Source organism: Bidens hawaiensis, unplaced genomic scaffold, assembly GCF_021521415.1.
Source record: "Bidens hawaiensis isolate Kalapana, Puna unplaced genomic scaffold, B.hawaiensis_p1.1 tig00044314_1, whole genome shotgun sequence".
In the NCBI taxonomy this organism is placed as follows: Eukaryota; Viridiplantae; Streptophyta; class Magnoliopsida; order Asterales; family Asteraceae; genus Bidens; species Bidens hawaiensis.
Window position 1 is genome coordinate 113,763 of NW_027505889.1, and position 16,118 is coordinate 129,880.

Sequence of the window (16,118 nt, forward strand, 5' to 3'; positions counted from 1 at the left end):
TGTGTATATATATATATATAGAAAAACTGTAAATATTAAAAATAATAATAACAAACTTCCATGTGCATTTACACATATTTTTTAAATATATAGCATTTATATTTCTCGGTCATGCACCCGGGTTTATTTTCCCGCGTCCACATCATTTTTTAATTAATTGAAAAGGTCTTTTCCGGTTCACCCGCCTGGTCGTCGACCGCCGACCGCCAACCGAAATATTCTGCCGGGCTTTAAGAAACTGGGCCAAATACCCTGACCCGGCCCCCTATAGGTACTGGGTCTTGGTCGGACCGAACTGGATTTCAAAACACTGCACATAACCGTCGTTTCATAGAAGCAACGTTCCATACTTCCATTATACGCGTGTCAAAAACAAACGGTTAACTTCTTCAAAGTCAAACCAATTGTCAAAAGTCAACCCAAAACTTATTCAATCATTCAAATCACAACTCACCAATATAAACACCTTCAAATTCCATTAAACCCATCATCATTCACACACATACACTTCAATTCATCATTAGAGACTATAACAATAACATTAACCACCTAAATATGGCCAGCTTACACCACCCTTCACCGGTCCGAAGCGTATCCGTTTCGGGCGAAAAGTACCGAAACTTGCTCGTTGACATGCCGAGACTTCGCAGGGTGAATTCGACATTGATGCGAAAGAACAGTACCCATGAATTAGTGGCGCCAAGAAGGCAGAGAGCGAGTAAAGAGATTATAAGGAGAGCGTTGACTCCACCGGTTAAGAAGTTGACTAGGCGATGGCTTGACTTCAAGCCAACGCCTAGCCGGCTTTCGGTTATGTCCGTGGTTGCTTAGATAGTTTTTTTTGTAATGTTTTGTTTAGATTAAATCAGTTTTTGAGCTGATTCCGGATTGGGATATGTATGAGTGTTTGAATAATAAAAATTCGTTCATTTATTTATACGATTTTCTTTGTTTTATCTTGTTTGAATTCACATGTGAACTTATTGATGGATTTGATTTTTTTCCGATCTTGATCGTCAATTATAGCGCCTGTGGGGTTCTTGATTTTCCGGTGGAAAACATATTCGATCGAAATAAGAAGATCGATCCCTTTGAAGATTCAATTAAACTGATTTGCTCGATTAGATGACCAAAATTCCAGCAAGAGATGAATGGATATGCGAGTTCATATATGCGACAGGTTCATAGAGGTGGTCGAGTTCGGGAGAGCCGAAAGAACACAACTGTGGATCAAGTGGAGATGATAAGGATCAAGATGGTTGCAGAAGCCAAGAGGGTCAAGATCGTGGATTAAATCAGACTGCTCAAAGGAGACAAGTTTGGAGACAAACATAAGTGTATTTCGAGTTGGAAATTAGGGGTTGATTGTTGGTAATTTTGGACTCAAAGTCACAAGTCAGTGAACTTGAGGAACCAATATTGAAAAATAGGTTATAGTTACTTATGTTTTTAAATTGCATTGTGACTAAAATTTGTAATGTCATGGCTAGTAAATTAGGGTTGGTTTTTATAAACCGAGTTATGATTAGACATTGAATAGCAACCGGGATACGGTTTATTAGGAGAGACATGAGCTATATGTAATAGAACTTTTTGAGTCGTATTTTCTCTATATTATATTGGGATTTATTCAATAATCATTTGTGTGTGTTTTCATTTTGATGAGTTGCATAATTTCAAGCCCCCATCTAAGCAGTCTACCATCCCTGCCCGCCCTAAAGACGGCCCTGAATAGGAAGAATGGGAGACTATAATGCGAAGAGATCTCGAGGCACAAGACGCGATGGTGCGTGTAGAGCAAGACGCCATTTAGAAGGAGTTCTATGAAATGTTCCGGGCGAACATGAAAGAAGTGTTGCGTGCACATTAGTCATGATCGCCATGACCACTGACCACACAACCCACTACTAGCTTATATTGTTTTCGTGTATCTTGTACATCAAAAATAGATTTTGGAGTGTGACAAAAACATAATTTGTGTACATTTTTTTATCATTTGGAATGTGCTGTTTTTATTTACAAGGAAACCGAAAACATACTTTTTTTATTTCTATTAGTAGAAAAGGATATTACCGAAGGTTGTAATCCGTAGATAATACACCCTTTTGATCAGTAACCCATTTGTAAATTCTTTATCCGTGACATATTTTCGTAAAAGTATAACCAGCGAATTACCATCGAGACACACTTACGTAGGGATGAGTAAATTCGGTACTAGTATCGATTCGTACCGGTAACGGTACCGAAATCGTTACCAAAGTTTTGGGATTCAGTATTGGTGCCAGTACCAGTATTTCTCGATTTTTTACCTTCAATACCGGTACTGAACCGAATATTTCGGTACCGGTACCAAAAATTTGCGATTTTCGGGATCGGGATTTTCGAGACCGGTACAGTACTGATCTCATCCCTACACTTTAAGGATTTTTGATAAATGGGCCCAAAGTACTCTGTTTTGAATTAGTAACCCTTCAAGTTCTTATTTTAACGCAATACTCGGTAGTGGAAGCTTTCCGGGTCTCCCCACTCCAAACATGATCACCACCAGCTCACATATGCCATAAGAGATTTTTATATATACATAAAGTGACGACGGAACTTGAATAATTACATTGAAGAGGAGTGGGGAGAAATTTTTGATTAATCATGAGTTCATACATAGAAAACAACCAGTTCTTTTTCATCAAATAAATACTATAAATTCCCATAAATTAACATGTTCTTACACATAAAATATGGGTTTTTAGATAGGAGAGGTTAAAGATATAAAACATGATGTAACTATAAAGAAATAAGCTATATGCCGTACTTCTGAGCCCAAAACTAGGGGGCACAACCCTTCCCCGCTCGCACTATGGTCCGCTCATGCATACATATAAAAGGTCTTATATACTTATGACTTAAAATGATGTACTTACTTGAGCGTCATATGGTGATCCACGTAGCTTCGGCCTTGGTCCCCTTCTAACGGGTTACAACCTTAGATGGGGAAATCTAAAGTGTCACGTAATAACCACAATACACGAATTTGAACCGTCCAGAATTCGGCTCAACACCTAAATTTATTAATGAAGTTTAGCCATAACTTTTTTTTATATCTTATAAATAACTTAGAGTAATATAAGTGTAAATTATATTTACTTTGTCCTAATAGCATAAGGTAGAGGTTCACAAAAAGACCGGTTCCGAACCCGACCCTACCATACCCACGGGTACGGACCGGAACCGGAAATACATGGTCAACACCTGACCCTACCCTACCCTACCCAAAACCCGAAGAAAACCTGGAAAACCCGGTCAAATACCCTAATATACCCGGACCCGGTTTTGATTTTTGTTGATCATACCGGTTCCTATCTTATTTCGGTTCCTGAAAATACCCGATTTGTGCAGCTTTAGCATAAGATGTTTATCTATAGGTAGGGGTTGAGTTTCATAAAGTAAGAATTACGTGGATTTTAGGAGAACATTTCGTGTCTTCATAGTTAGGGGGGGAAAAGTTAATATTAATAATATCAAACCAACCCAAATGGGCCATTTATTCGACCATTTATTCATATTCTTTACAAAACTGTCCCAAAAAACACACACACACACACCAAAAACCGTTAAACAAACCCAAGAACAAGTCATGCATTGATCTGAAAGTACGCCCATGAAGCCCACACATCAATCACTTGACGACTGATTCATCACCCTCAAATACCATATTCCGGTAACCCAAATCCACCGATGGCAAACTTGTTAGCTCAGTTACAGTCCATCAAGATTTCATGTGATGGCCTCATGATTGCCGGTATATAATATATACATTTGTTTTGTTTCTACATTCATAACATATTAATCTGTCTGACTAATCAAATATTAAAATCATAATAATTTCAGTGAAAGATGTGAGTGATTTGTGGCCTCTTGTCAAGGACAAATTCGACGAACGCCTTCCGTTTAAACGAGCTACATTACACAACAAAAACCGGTATCCGGTGACTGTCGATAACCTACAAGCTGAGTTTTTGTTAACTACTGACTCAAGGATCAAGAGTCGAGTCCTGCAGGATCAACTGTACTTTTGTTTTCAAGAACCATATGCAACTGTGGTTCTTGTAGCATGTGAGGTAACTGTTAAGAGTTATTAATGTTCACATTAAATGTATGTCGTCGGTTATGGTTTGACCGAAGCTAGACCGTCGGTTATGGCTTGATTCATTTACTAGTGTCCTAGTTTAGCTCTTGTTATATATAGCTTGTTCATTGTAAAATAACTATATGTAATCTGAATATGAGAATATAATGCACAAGATTATCTTCTATTTTCCTTCTTGAAATATGACAAACTCTAGTGGTAGCACGCCCTTAACACCCCCCCCCCCCCGACCCACAATGTTTCCTGCTTACCAATATCGTCAACTTTGTAAGTGTTAGATTGACCATTTCTAGAAACACCAAGTCATGACCACCATTTACAAAATCGTCGGTATTCTTGATCATATCTCACCTGAACCTGTCCCAACCAATGATCACAATGTGTGGGACGGTAATGTCGACTCTGTTTGTGCTTGCGTCAATACAACCCTTGACCCTTCCGTTGCTCATCTCACCGTGGGTATCACCACAACCACCGAACTTTGGTCCATAATCGAAACCACATTCCTCGATCAAGTTTATGCCAAAAAAATCCCAATACAAAACACAATTCCAACTACTCAATACAAAATAATCAAACCATTACCACCTATTGTAATACCGCCAAGAAATTGGCCAACCAATTGCAATCCGTTGGTGACCCAGTTACCGATGAAGATCTCGTTTCACAAATTTTCCTCGGCCTCGGTTCAACTTTTGATGTGTTTGTTCTCAATGTTGAGCAATATGAAAATCCACCATCCTTTGCTTAGTTATGCTTAAAATTGTTGGTTAATGACCGGCAATCGAATCCGAATCCAATACCATCGGTTGCCATGACCAACAAATTTTTTAACATAACTGAGCAAAGGATGGTGGTTTTCATATTGCTTAACATTGAGAACAAACGCATCAAAAGTTGAACTGAGACAGAGGAGAATTTGTGAAACGAGGTCTTCATGGGTAACCGGGTCACCAACAGATTGCATTTGGTCGACCAATTTCTTGGCGGTATCACAATAGGTGGTGATGGTTTGATTATTTTGTTTTGAGTAGTTGGAATTGAGTTTTGTATTTGGATTTTTTGGCATAAACTTGATCAAAGAAGGTGGTTTCGATTATGGACCAAAGTTCGGTAGTAGTGGTGATACCCACAGCGAGATGGGCAATGGAAGGGTCAGGGTTGCATTGATGCAAACACAAACATAGTCTTCATTACGGTCCCACTCCGTGTGATCATCGGTGAGGACCAGGGTTCGTGTGAGATATGATCAAGAAGGCCGACGGTTGGTGACTTGGTGTTTCTAGGAAATATACTTATCATGGCTCAATTTAACACTTACAAAGTTGGCGATGTTGGTAAGCGTTAAACGTTGTGGATTGAGGGTGGGGGGGGGGTAGAGGAGTGCTAACCACTAGAGTTTGTTATATTTCAAGAAGGTTCGGGAACAAGTGACACTTGGTCGTATCTGTGTCCTCCATGTTGCCTCTACACTACACATTCGAATGCCATACAATTTTATTCAACTTAAATTAATCAACTAGCTACATTTGAATAAAGTATACATTTTTTTATCGAAAAGTTGGTTGAAAATGATAAAATGTTGTTGTAGGATCTAGACGAGTTCAAGACGGTACTAAAACCACGTCTGAAGTTAATTTTGCAAAATGAGGAGGAGTGGTTCATCGTGTTTGTGTCCAAAGCTAAATCGGACAATGACCCCGTGAGCAAGATGGAAAAGAAGGTTTATGCCAGACTTGAAGTTGATTTCAATTCAAGAAGGAGAGATAGGTATATTCAATAGCTTGTATTTGATGAGTTGGATAGTGGGTCAAAATAGGTCGTGTTGGGTATTGGGTCAAAACGGGCCGGGTTGGATAATGGGTCGAAATGGGCCAGAGCGGGTAATGGGTTGGGTCAGTTAATGGGCCAAAACAGGTTGGTTGAGTAATGGGTTAAACAGGCCGAGTCAGGTAGTGGGTCAAAATGGGCCAGTGGGGTGATGTGTCTAAACGGGCAGGGTCAGGTAATGAGTCAAATCAGGTTGGGTAATTGGTCAAACGGACCGGGTGGGTAATGAGTCGAAATGGGCCAGATTGGGTAATGGGTCAAAACAAGTTGGGCTGGATAATGGGTTGGGTTGGATAATGGGCCAAAAGAGGCTGGCTGAGTAATGGGTCAAACAGGCCGAGTTGGGTAGTGAGTCAAAACGAGCCGGGTTGGATGATGTGTCTAAACGGCCAGGTTTGGGTAATGGGTTGGGTCAGGTAATGGGCCAAAATATGTTGGTTGATAAATGGCCAATGGGTTAATGGGCGCGTTGGGTAGTGGGTCAAAACAAGCCGGGTTGGGTGATGTGTCTAAACGGGCAGGTTTGGGTAATTAGTAAAAAATGGGAAGGGTTGGGTAATGAGTCAAATCAGGTTGTGTAATGGGTCAAGCGGGCCGGGTTGGGTAATGAGTCAAAACGGGCTAGATTGGGTAATCGGTCAAAACAGGCTGGGCAGAGTAATGAGTTGGGTCGGATAATGAGCCAAAACAGGTTGGTTGAGTTATGGGTTAATCAAGCCGAGTTGGGTAGTGGGTCAAAACGGGCCGGGTTGAGTGATGTGTCTAAACGGGCAGTTTTAGGTAATTGGTTAAAATGGGCAGGGATGGTAATGAGTCAAATCAAGTTGCTTGGGTAATGGGTCAAAACGGGCCAGGTTTGGTTATGAGTCAAAACGGGTTGGGTAATGGGTCAAAACAGGTCGGCTTGGGCTCGTTTGCGTCATGGCTACTCTTGGTCCGTCAGAACATGAAAAGACTTTAATATCTGTCGAAAAACTACATGGTTGACCAGGTGCTGCAAGTTTGACTTATTTGACAGTGAAGAACCCTTTTGGGAAGATTTTGAACTCAAAACCATGGAGTGCATCCGAAACACTCTTGATAGACGCGTCCAGTTCTACGAGGATGAGATTCGTAAGCACAATGAACAACGGTTATCGCCCACTTGGAGCTTTTGTGACTTTTTCATCCTCAAAGAATGCCTGGCATTCATGTTAGAGATGGCTAATCTTCCTGAGGATTCGTTACGCGAATATGATCACATAGAGTTCTTTTACTTGGATACAGGTGCTTAATGTTTCAAATAAAATGTTAACTAATTATTAATAAATACTGAATTTTTATAATTATTATTATTATTATTTTGCATGGTATAGTTAAAAATGTAGACAAAAATAGAGATTTTGGAGGAAAGGAGCATGGAGACGATCAATCCGCGATACTAAGCCGTAACAACAAACAACACAGATTGTACAAGAAACTTCCTTTAGAGAGTTCGAGTTCCATCAATATCTATTTGCCTATCAAGCTAAGGTAATTAATCTAATGTTTTAACTTAATATACTCAAACCAGTTTCTAACGGGCCCGGTTTATGCAGCTGTTGTTTGATCTACACCGTCCGTTTGACGTTGCATCAAGAGGGTTCTCATTTATAGTCAGTTTCTCAGAAACTTTGGCCAGGCACGAGGTTGGTCAATGCAACCGTTGACCGTCGGTTACTTGTAATAATATCTAACTTATCATTTATTTTCAGAGTAATTTGCCTTTCTGCTTGAGGGAAGTTTGGGTCCTAACTTCGTGTTTGAGCTTGATCAATGCAACCGCTGACCATTATAGAGACGGACAAATAGCACCGGATGTAGAAAGAGAATATTACCGTATGCGGGCTGAATTATATACTTTATCCCGAATTAAGGTAGTTTATTAAACAGGCCATATTATGCATACTAGAAAGAGAATATTATCGTTTGCTTTTAAGCTAAAATTTTTAAACGGGCCATATCATGAACGTTTGGCAGATCATGCGGCTTGCATACCTAATCGGGTTCGGATCTGATATAGAAAGAAGTCCACTCAACAGGTAATCACTCACTCACTATTTTTTTATTATCGATTTTTTACATTTAAAAAAAATAAAATAATAAATTTTAAAATATTTTTTTTTATCTTGTACATGTAGTGCTTCACTTAGCATGTTACCTTGGCCTATGCCTGCAGAATGGCCTTCACTTCCCTCTGATGCTTCATCTGAGGTTCTTGAAAAAGAAAAGGTATTATCTTTTATAATTTATAAAAAAAATTTTATTAAATGATATTTTTTTATAACATGAAATGATTAAACTATATACATTACAGTTAACTCTTCAAGTTACTCCAAGAGCCAAGCACTTTGGTATTCAAAGTAAACAGTTGTCTCTTGAACCGTCTCCTCTTCTGAAAACCGAGAGCTCGGTTGATACCAAGAAACTTACGGAAATTTTTGTGGCAGCTGAACACGCTCTCCGTGCGACTATTACTGATCCTGATTTATGGAAATGTTTATCATCTTTAGAGGAGTTTGAGGTATAAGATACTCATATGTTTCGCCCAAGTTATGGATTTCGTCGTTACGGTTTAAAAGTAGTTGTTTTAGTCCCCAGCCACATAGTTTGCATTCATAAATGGTCCTTGGTCAGGTAAAATTACTATTTTGCCCTTTTTAGAAGTTACACTTTAACCCCATGTTGTTTTATTCTTTTAAAAGTTTACAGTTTAACCCCTTATGTTTATTATAAACATCAGGGTTAAACTGTAATGTTTGAAAACATATAAAATTGTAGAGGGTTAATGTGTAACTTTTAAAAAGGGCAAAATAGTAATCTTACTTGACCCAAGAACCATTTACGAAAGCAAACTATGTGGTTTAGGATTATATCAATTACTTCTAAACCGTAACGACGAAATCCATAATGTGGGCCGATCCACGGGCCCATTATGGTTTTGTCTAAGATTTCGAGTTTAGTTTTTTTTCCAGTCTCTTTTAAAATATCAAAATATTTATGATGCGCGCTTTCAACAGAAAAAATACCTGGACTTATCAAAGGGGGCTGCTGATAACTTTTACCATGCATGGTGGAAAAGACATGGAGTCGTTTTCGATGGTGAAATCGCGTCCGTTTACTTCAAACACAAGAACTATGAACAGGCTGCAAGTTCATACGAAAAAGTGTGTGCTCTTTATGCTGGTGACGGGTGGCAAGATTTGTTAGCAGACGTGCTTCCGAATCTAGCCGAATGCCAGAAAATATTAAACGATAAGCCCGGTTACTTGTCATCATGTGTGAGATTACTTTCTTTAGATAAAAACTTGTTCTCGGTCAAAGAACGCCAAGTGTTCCAGTCAGAGTTAGTTAGTCTTACACAAACTGAAATGGTTGACCCGAACCCGTTAGATGTGTCATCATTGATAACATATTCGGCTGACACCGGCCCACCAATGGAGCTGTGTGACGGGGATCCGGGAACTTTGACTTTGACTTTATGCAGTGAGTTTCCTGATGATATTACTCTTGAATCACTTAGTCTTACATTGACATCAACACATAACGCGGATGAACGTGTTAAGGTAATGGTAAATGATCATTAGTTAATTACTACAGTTTTTTAAACAAATTTGTATAGTGAATTTTTTTAACATTTTTTAGGCGATTAAGAGCGGTGGTGTTACAGTGTTGAATACGGGTCGGAATACGATTGCTCTTACGTTGCCTGCGCAGAAACCGGGCTCATATGTGTTGGGTGTTCTTACAGGGCAGATTGGTCATTTAAGATTCAGGTCTCATGGTTTCTCGAAAGGTGGGCCCGCGCATAGTGGTGATATCGGTTTTGATAAGCCCGTTAAGCCTATATTGACGGTATTAATCCTGCTTTTATGTGTCAAAACGGTATCGGGTTGGGTTGACTCAGAAACACTATTTTATTCAAACACATTTTTTAATAAATATTTAGAAAATCAAGTATGATAAGGGAATTATCTTATTTTTAAAATAATCAAGTTTTTATGCATTAATATTATTAGGGTGAGACACGCCCTGTTTAACCCATGTATCTAAACGTGTCAAACGGGTTGGTAGGTAATATTCAAGTTCTAAACATGTTAATCGGGTTGGAGGGTTGTAAAAAAAAGGTTCAACGGGTCATAGGCAAGTTAGTGGGTCGACATGTTTAACTAAACGGTTTAAACAAGTCAACCCGAACACAACCCGTTTAATTAAACGGTTCAACCAAACACGACCTGTTTTTAAAACGGGTTGTATATTCCAACCCAAAACCTCTTTATTTTTGTGTTGTGTTTGGGTCGTGTCAAAAGTTGCCACCCCTATACCTTTGGCCCGTCTCCTTTTACGCTTTTATTTTTTATTTTTTTTAATTTAACCTTAAGAAATAAACCATAACACGAATCGACCCGTTCTTGTTATTTTCCAAATTTAGGTGTTCAAACCAAGATCCCTTGTGGACCTATATCCCACAGTCTCATCCGCATTATTAATAAACAAGCCTCAATGGGTCGGGATCGTTATCAAGCCATTAAACTACTCTCTCAAAGGAGCCCGTTTACACATTGACGTGGGGCCCGCGTTAAAGATCGAGGAATCACGCGCCATTGAGATCGAGAAACGTGTCGATAACGATAATAACATTTGTCAACTTAATCTTACAAATGGTTGTATAGAGTTACCAGAGTGGGCCAGCAGTATAACTACCATTTTATGGATTCCAGTTTGTGCCATTAGTGATGGGCTGCCAAAAGGCACATCAGCAGGTTTTAGTTACTTCTTTGACTTTTGACTTTTGTTGACTACTTAATCATCTGGTTTGACTTTTGTTAACTACTTAGTTATCTGGTTTGACTTTTGTTGACTACTTAATAATTTATTTTAACTTTGGTTGACTACTTAATAATTTGTTTTGACTTTTGTTGACTACTTAATAATCTTGTTTGACTTTTGTGTTGACTACTTAATTATCTGTTTTGACTTTTTTAACTAATTAATATCATATATTGACTTTTGTTGACTCCTTAATAATCTATTTGACTTTGTTATTCCTTAAGAATATATTTTGGCTTTTGTTGGCTCTTTAATATCTATGTTAACTATTGTTGACTACTTAATAATCTATTTTGACTTTGTTGACTGCTTAATAATCTATTTTTACTTTTTTTTTACTAATTAATATCCTATTTTGACTTTGTTGACTCCCTAATAATCTATTTTGACTTTTTTTTACTACTTAATAATCTATTTTGGCTTTGGTTGAATACATACCTATTTTGAGTTTTGTTGGCTCCTTAATATTCTGTGTTGACTTTTGTTGACTACTTAATAATCTATTTTAACTTTTGTTGACTCCTTAATGTTCTATTTGACTTTTGTTGACTTCTTAATATTCTACTTTGACTTTTGTTGACTACTTAATAATCTATTTTGACTTTTCTTTAGGTGTATTTTCAGCCCAAAGACCAAACATTGCTAATGGGCTGAGGACTTTAGCTCTAAAACTCGAATTTGGAGTGTCACATAATCAAATATTGAAAAGGTTTATAGCCCGCTTTGACCCGTTATTAATATAGTCAAAACATGACTAGCCCGTTTAATATTGTGGTTATTTACAGGACTATACCGGTTCTTTTCAACGACCCGTTCCACGTCAGCACACAGGTCACGGACCAGGGCTGTGATGGTTCTTTGTTTTTACAGGTTTGTTTATTAATATTTAAAAAATGAAAAATTTGTTATAACTAGAGTTAAAAGTTTTGGTGTTTTTGCAGGTTATATTACAGTCACAAGTGAAGGCTACATTAACTATACATGATGTTTCATTGGATTTACAAGACGGTTTTTCTCACGCTGGACGAGGTGATGGTAGACCGACATCTGGCATTTTCCCGTTGGTTGTTCCTCCGACATCTAAATCCGGAATATTGTTTGGTATATCACTTGAAGCTACAACCAATGAAGGCAATGAAGGTAGTTAGTTGATTTCTTAACACATTATCATTATCTAAACAGTCATTTGATTATAATCAAAAGACGTCATGTGGACCCTACATTCTTGAGGTTGAGATGCTCGCCTTTTGAGCTTATGTGGCGTCATCTGATTGGTTAAACTGTCAAAATATTAGTTTAAGAGTAAATTAGAGTTTTCGTTATTTATATTTAGGGTAACTTGTACATCGTGCCATTTAACTTCAATAAGTACAAAAACCGGCCTTGAAGTTCATATGTTGTCACGCTTTTTTCTCTTTCTGCAAACCGGTGTTAACTTTTTGTCTGTTAGTTTTTTTATATGACCATTTCGCCGTTTTACTATTTCTTATGTTTTTTTTTCCTTTTTTTAACTTTTATCACTCTATTATATATATTAAATTTTATTTAGTAATTAATTAACCATTTTTTAAAACTGTGAAAGTGTGAAACTTACAAAGTTTGTTCTTTAGTTGTACAAGTAGGGAAAAATGATCATTTTTAAAAAAAGTAATAGAAAACGTTAACACGGTAACACCAATTAGTGGAAAGGACGAATGAGGTGACAACCTATGAACTTCTGGGACGTTTTTTTACCTTTAGTTTAATAATCTATTAGAATAACCATTTACGTGACTCTTTTTTACAGATGACGAGGTAGTGGTGCATCGTGATACAATAATAAATATAAAATATGAAATTAGCGGGGATAGATATCATGGATCTCACACCCCTCTATCTCTAAAACCCGAAGGACCCGAAAAGGATGACACGTTTTTAACGTTCAAAAGTGGTCTCACTTTACAACGGCCAGTGCAAGAGCCGTTATTAGCCGTCGCTTTTCTTCCTTTACCTTCGAACGGTCTTACAGTTGGTCAACTTGTCACATTCAAATAGAGAGTTGAAAGGTTGACCAGTTTTGACTTAAAGGACGAGTTAATATTTGAAGTCAACGCAAACTCCAAAAACTGGATGTTTGCCGGAAGGAAACGAGGCCATGCCCCTCTCTCCGCAAAACAAGGTGATTTCAATATTTCATATCACTTCTTGTAAGTCTGTTAGTGGGTCGGGTCAGATGATCTGACCTGACCCATTTACTAACGTAACAATATGCTATTGATATTTGTTGGAATGTGACCGGTGCAAGAATTGAGATATCAATAATGTGTGTGCCATTAGCTGCTGGGCATGTAAGACCTCCACAACTCCACTTGCCAAATGTCAACCGGGCCCACATATGTTGCAACCCGGCGGGCCCACATTTAGTGTGTGTCCTGCCTCCACCTTTGAGCTCATCATTTTGCATTCCACATTGATGTTTGAAAAATCCTAGTATTTTTCGGTGGGATATACGCGACAAGAGTTCGTTACAGCATCATAAATAATGCAAGAACATTGTTTATTCATTTATTAAATTTATAAAGTAGATTAATTGCTTTTCATGTGCATTTTTCGTTGTGTATTAGATGAATGTTACACTTGTATCGGTATATTTGGAACGTTGGTGACCAAACTAATAAACATCTAGGTACATTAAATCGTATTCTTTTTCGAGTTTCTTAAACATGTATCTTAGCTAACAACATATGTATATTCTATGCATGAATTAAGGCAGATACATAGGAACACTAAAGTGACACAATGTATGAATATTTAGAGACAAGATCATGAGTTAAAATCCAAATCTCTAATGCCTTGTAACTTTTGAAAATGGGTAGGGTCTAATCTTTACTTTTGTCATATTCAAATGCTGTACAGTCAATTAAGAAAATATTGAAAATGAAGCTATCAAAGCATATTTCTTTATATCAAAACTGGTTTAAGAATTTCATTTTTAAAAGTAAATGATTTGAATTTTTAAAGGAGCTTGTTATTATAATGGTTTAATAATTAGTAAGTGTGACATAATCATTTAACCCTATGCATTCTCACAATCTCACCTCCATGAGTCACCTACTAGTTATTATTTGAAGGTCAAGACCCAACCTCTATGATGGGGTTGTGCCTCTTTAAACATCATTTAATTTTTTTCTTTAAACATCATTTAAAACCTATTATTCACGTTTACACAATGGAGGTTCAGTGCATTATTATGTATAGAGAGGGGTCTGTTTCTCTTTATGTTGGTTTTTTCATGTAAAATGTATTAAATCATTACGATTTGACTCGTGTATTTTAGTCGAATTAAATTTGTGTTTGTGTACTTACAAATTATAAGTACGCATCATATGTATATAACTACAGACAATTGTTTGTCGTTATGCATACAATAGCGCAACAATATGTGATTCAAATGAACAGTATAATCAGTATTTTTTAAATGACCTATATCAATCCAGTTTTGGGATGGTGGGTCAAGATTGCTATGCCTGATAATTGCTTCTTCTCCTTTTTTTTTTAACACCGCCTAATAATTACTTATTCATACATATACTTTCCTATCAGTTTTAAGAATATAAAGTTGATATTTTGTTTCAAGTTGAGTTACGAGGTTTTTTTCCTCAGCTATGGGCTTCTCCTGAGTGGGTAAGCCAGGTCATCACATTTTGCTACTCATATTCAGGCAAAAGTGTGATCCATTTGTCAGGGTGATCCCGGATGTGTACTAAAAAAAGGAAAAATAATGATTCGATGAAGTTATATCAATTTATGTAGAGAGACATAATATTTATCACAGCTAGCATTAGTAAATGTAAGGAAACATTATTAGTACAAAAAGAAATGTCTCACCTCTTTTAACTCTTTTAATAGTACATATTCAAGTGATAGGTGATAGATGTATATACATTTAAGTTATCCATAACAATAAATATATTCACCATTTGGATCAAGTAACATGGGTTAATAAAAATATTAATACTGTAATATTCTATATTCATATAAATATTGAGATAATTAATTGTTGTACATTTAATCATCAAATATTATAAATTGTGAATCTAACCCTCACATCCTTTTTGTAAGGCCCCGTTACCGGTGCCTCACATTTGGACGTTGGATTTACTCATCAACATAGTTCTAATCATCAGAGTTAATAAGAACATACGTGGAATATAAAAACTTTCATAAGCATTACATTAATCCATAACTTGTCTTAGAATAAACACCTTGTCTTTCAAAATAATATAATATTAAACATAAACGTCTTCTGATGCCAGCCTATTATTCAATGTCACGTGCTCCCCTCAAGCGAGCTGTTTCATTCTACTCACCTGCGTGCATACTAAAAGTCAGCTACGCTGAGTGAGTTCTACTTAATAACATAACATACTTTACATACATACATACATACATACTTCCATTCATACTCTCATAAATCAAATTTTACTTTACTCTATTCTATTCTGCCTCGGATATTATTAGGGTCCGGTCCCGTTTTCTGTCTTGGATATTATTAGGGTCCAGTCCCTTTTTCTGCCTCGGAAGTTATCAGGGTCCGGTCCCTTTTTCTGCCTCGAGATTATTAAAGGGCTCGGTCCCTTTTCTGCCTTGGATATTATTAGGGTCCAGTCCCTTTTCTACCTTTCTATCTCTTACATTCATTCATAACATACATACATATCATTCATAGCTTATACATAACATTATATCTTGACAGCACGTGCAATATCCGAAGATCGTTCACATACCGACAAGCCATCATTCTTACCTTTCACATAATCACATAAGGCATACACTTATCACTTAGGATAAATGTATTAACAATCACATCGAGTATGCACACAGCCCCGAAAACATAACACATAAATGGGGCTAGAAACTCACCTGAATGCGGTTACGTTCACCGTTAATCGTAATCCCTTTCTTGAGCTGTGCACGGCTAACTGTATAATATTCACATGTATCAATTAACTATTACTACTCATGTCGTATTTCTATCTTTATATAACCCACAACGAACGGGGTCCGGGGGCAGCGCCCCTGGCAGCGGGGTTCTAGGGGCGGCAGCCCCTAGCGGGGTCCAAGGGGCAGAGCCCCTGGCTGGGGTCGAGCTGCCAGGTCAGCTTTGAAAATTTTTATTTCCATTAACTGTCTTAACACATTTTTCATTAGAGTTTTAAATTATTATTTTATTCTCTAAGTTGGGCTTAGCATCTTATGGGCTTAATTAAGTCCGTCCAACTGTTCATCTGGGCCAACAGGGTCCAGGCCCAAACCA

At 37.4% G+C, this 16,118-nt stretch overlaps 1 pseudogene across 1 annotated transcript; it reads left to right on the top strand.

The window, feature by feature from the left end:
- The first annotated feature begins 3,732 nt into the window (after positions 1–3,732).
- LOC143615787 (trafficking protein particle complex II-specific subunit 130 homolog) lies at positions 3,733–13,627 on the top strand (annotated as a pseudogene). The gene is made up of 18 exons (XR_013150538.1): positions 3,733–3,796; positions 3,886–4,115; positions 5,736–5,914; positions 6,966–7,240; positions 7,330–7,486; positions 7,552–7,641; positions 7,708–7,869; positions 7,973–8,034; positions 8,134–8,224; positions 8,310–8,516; positions 9,013–9,558; positions 9,638–9,847; positions 10,425–10,761; positions 11,447–11,531; positions 11,608–11,692; positions 11,764–11,962; positions 12,609–12,979; positions 13,099–13,627. The product of XR_013150538.1 is annotated as a trafficking protein particle complex II-specific subunit 130 homolog (transcript).
- The last annotated feature ends 2,491 nt before the right edge of the window (positions 13,628–16,118 follow it).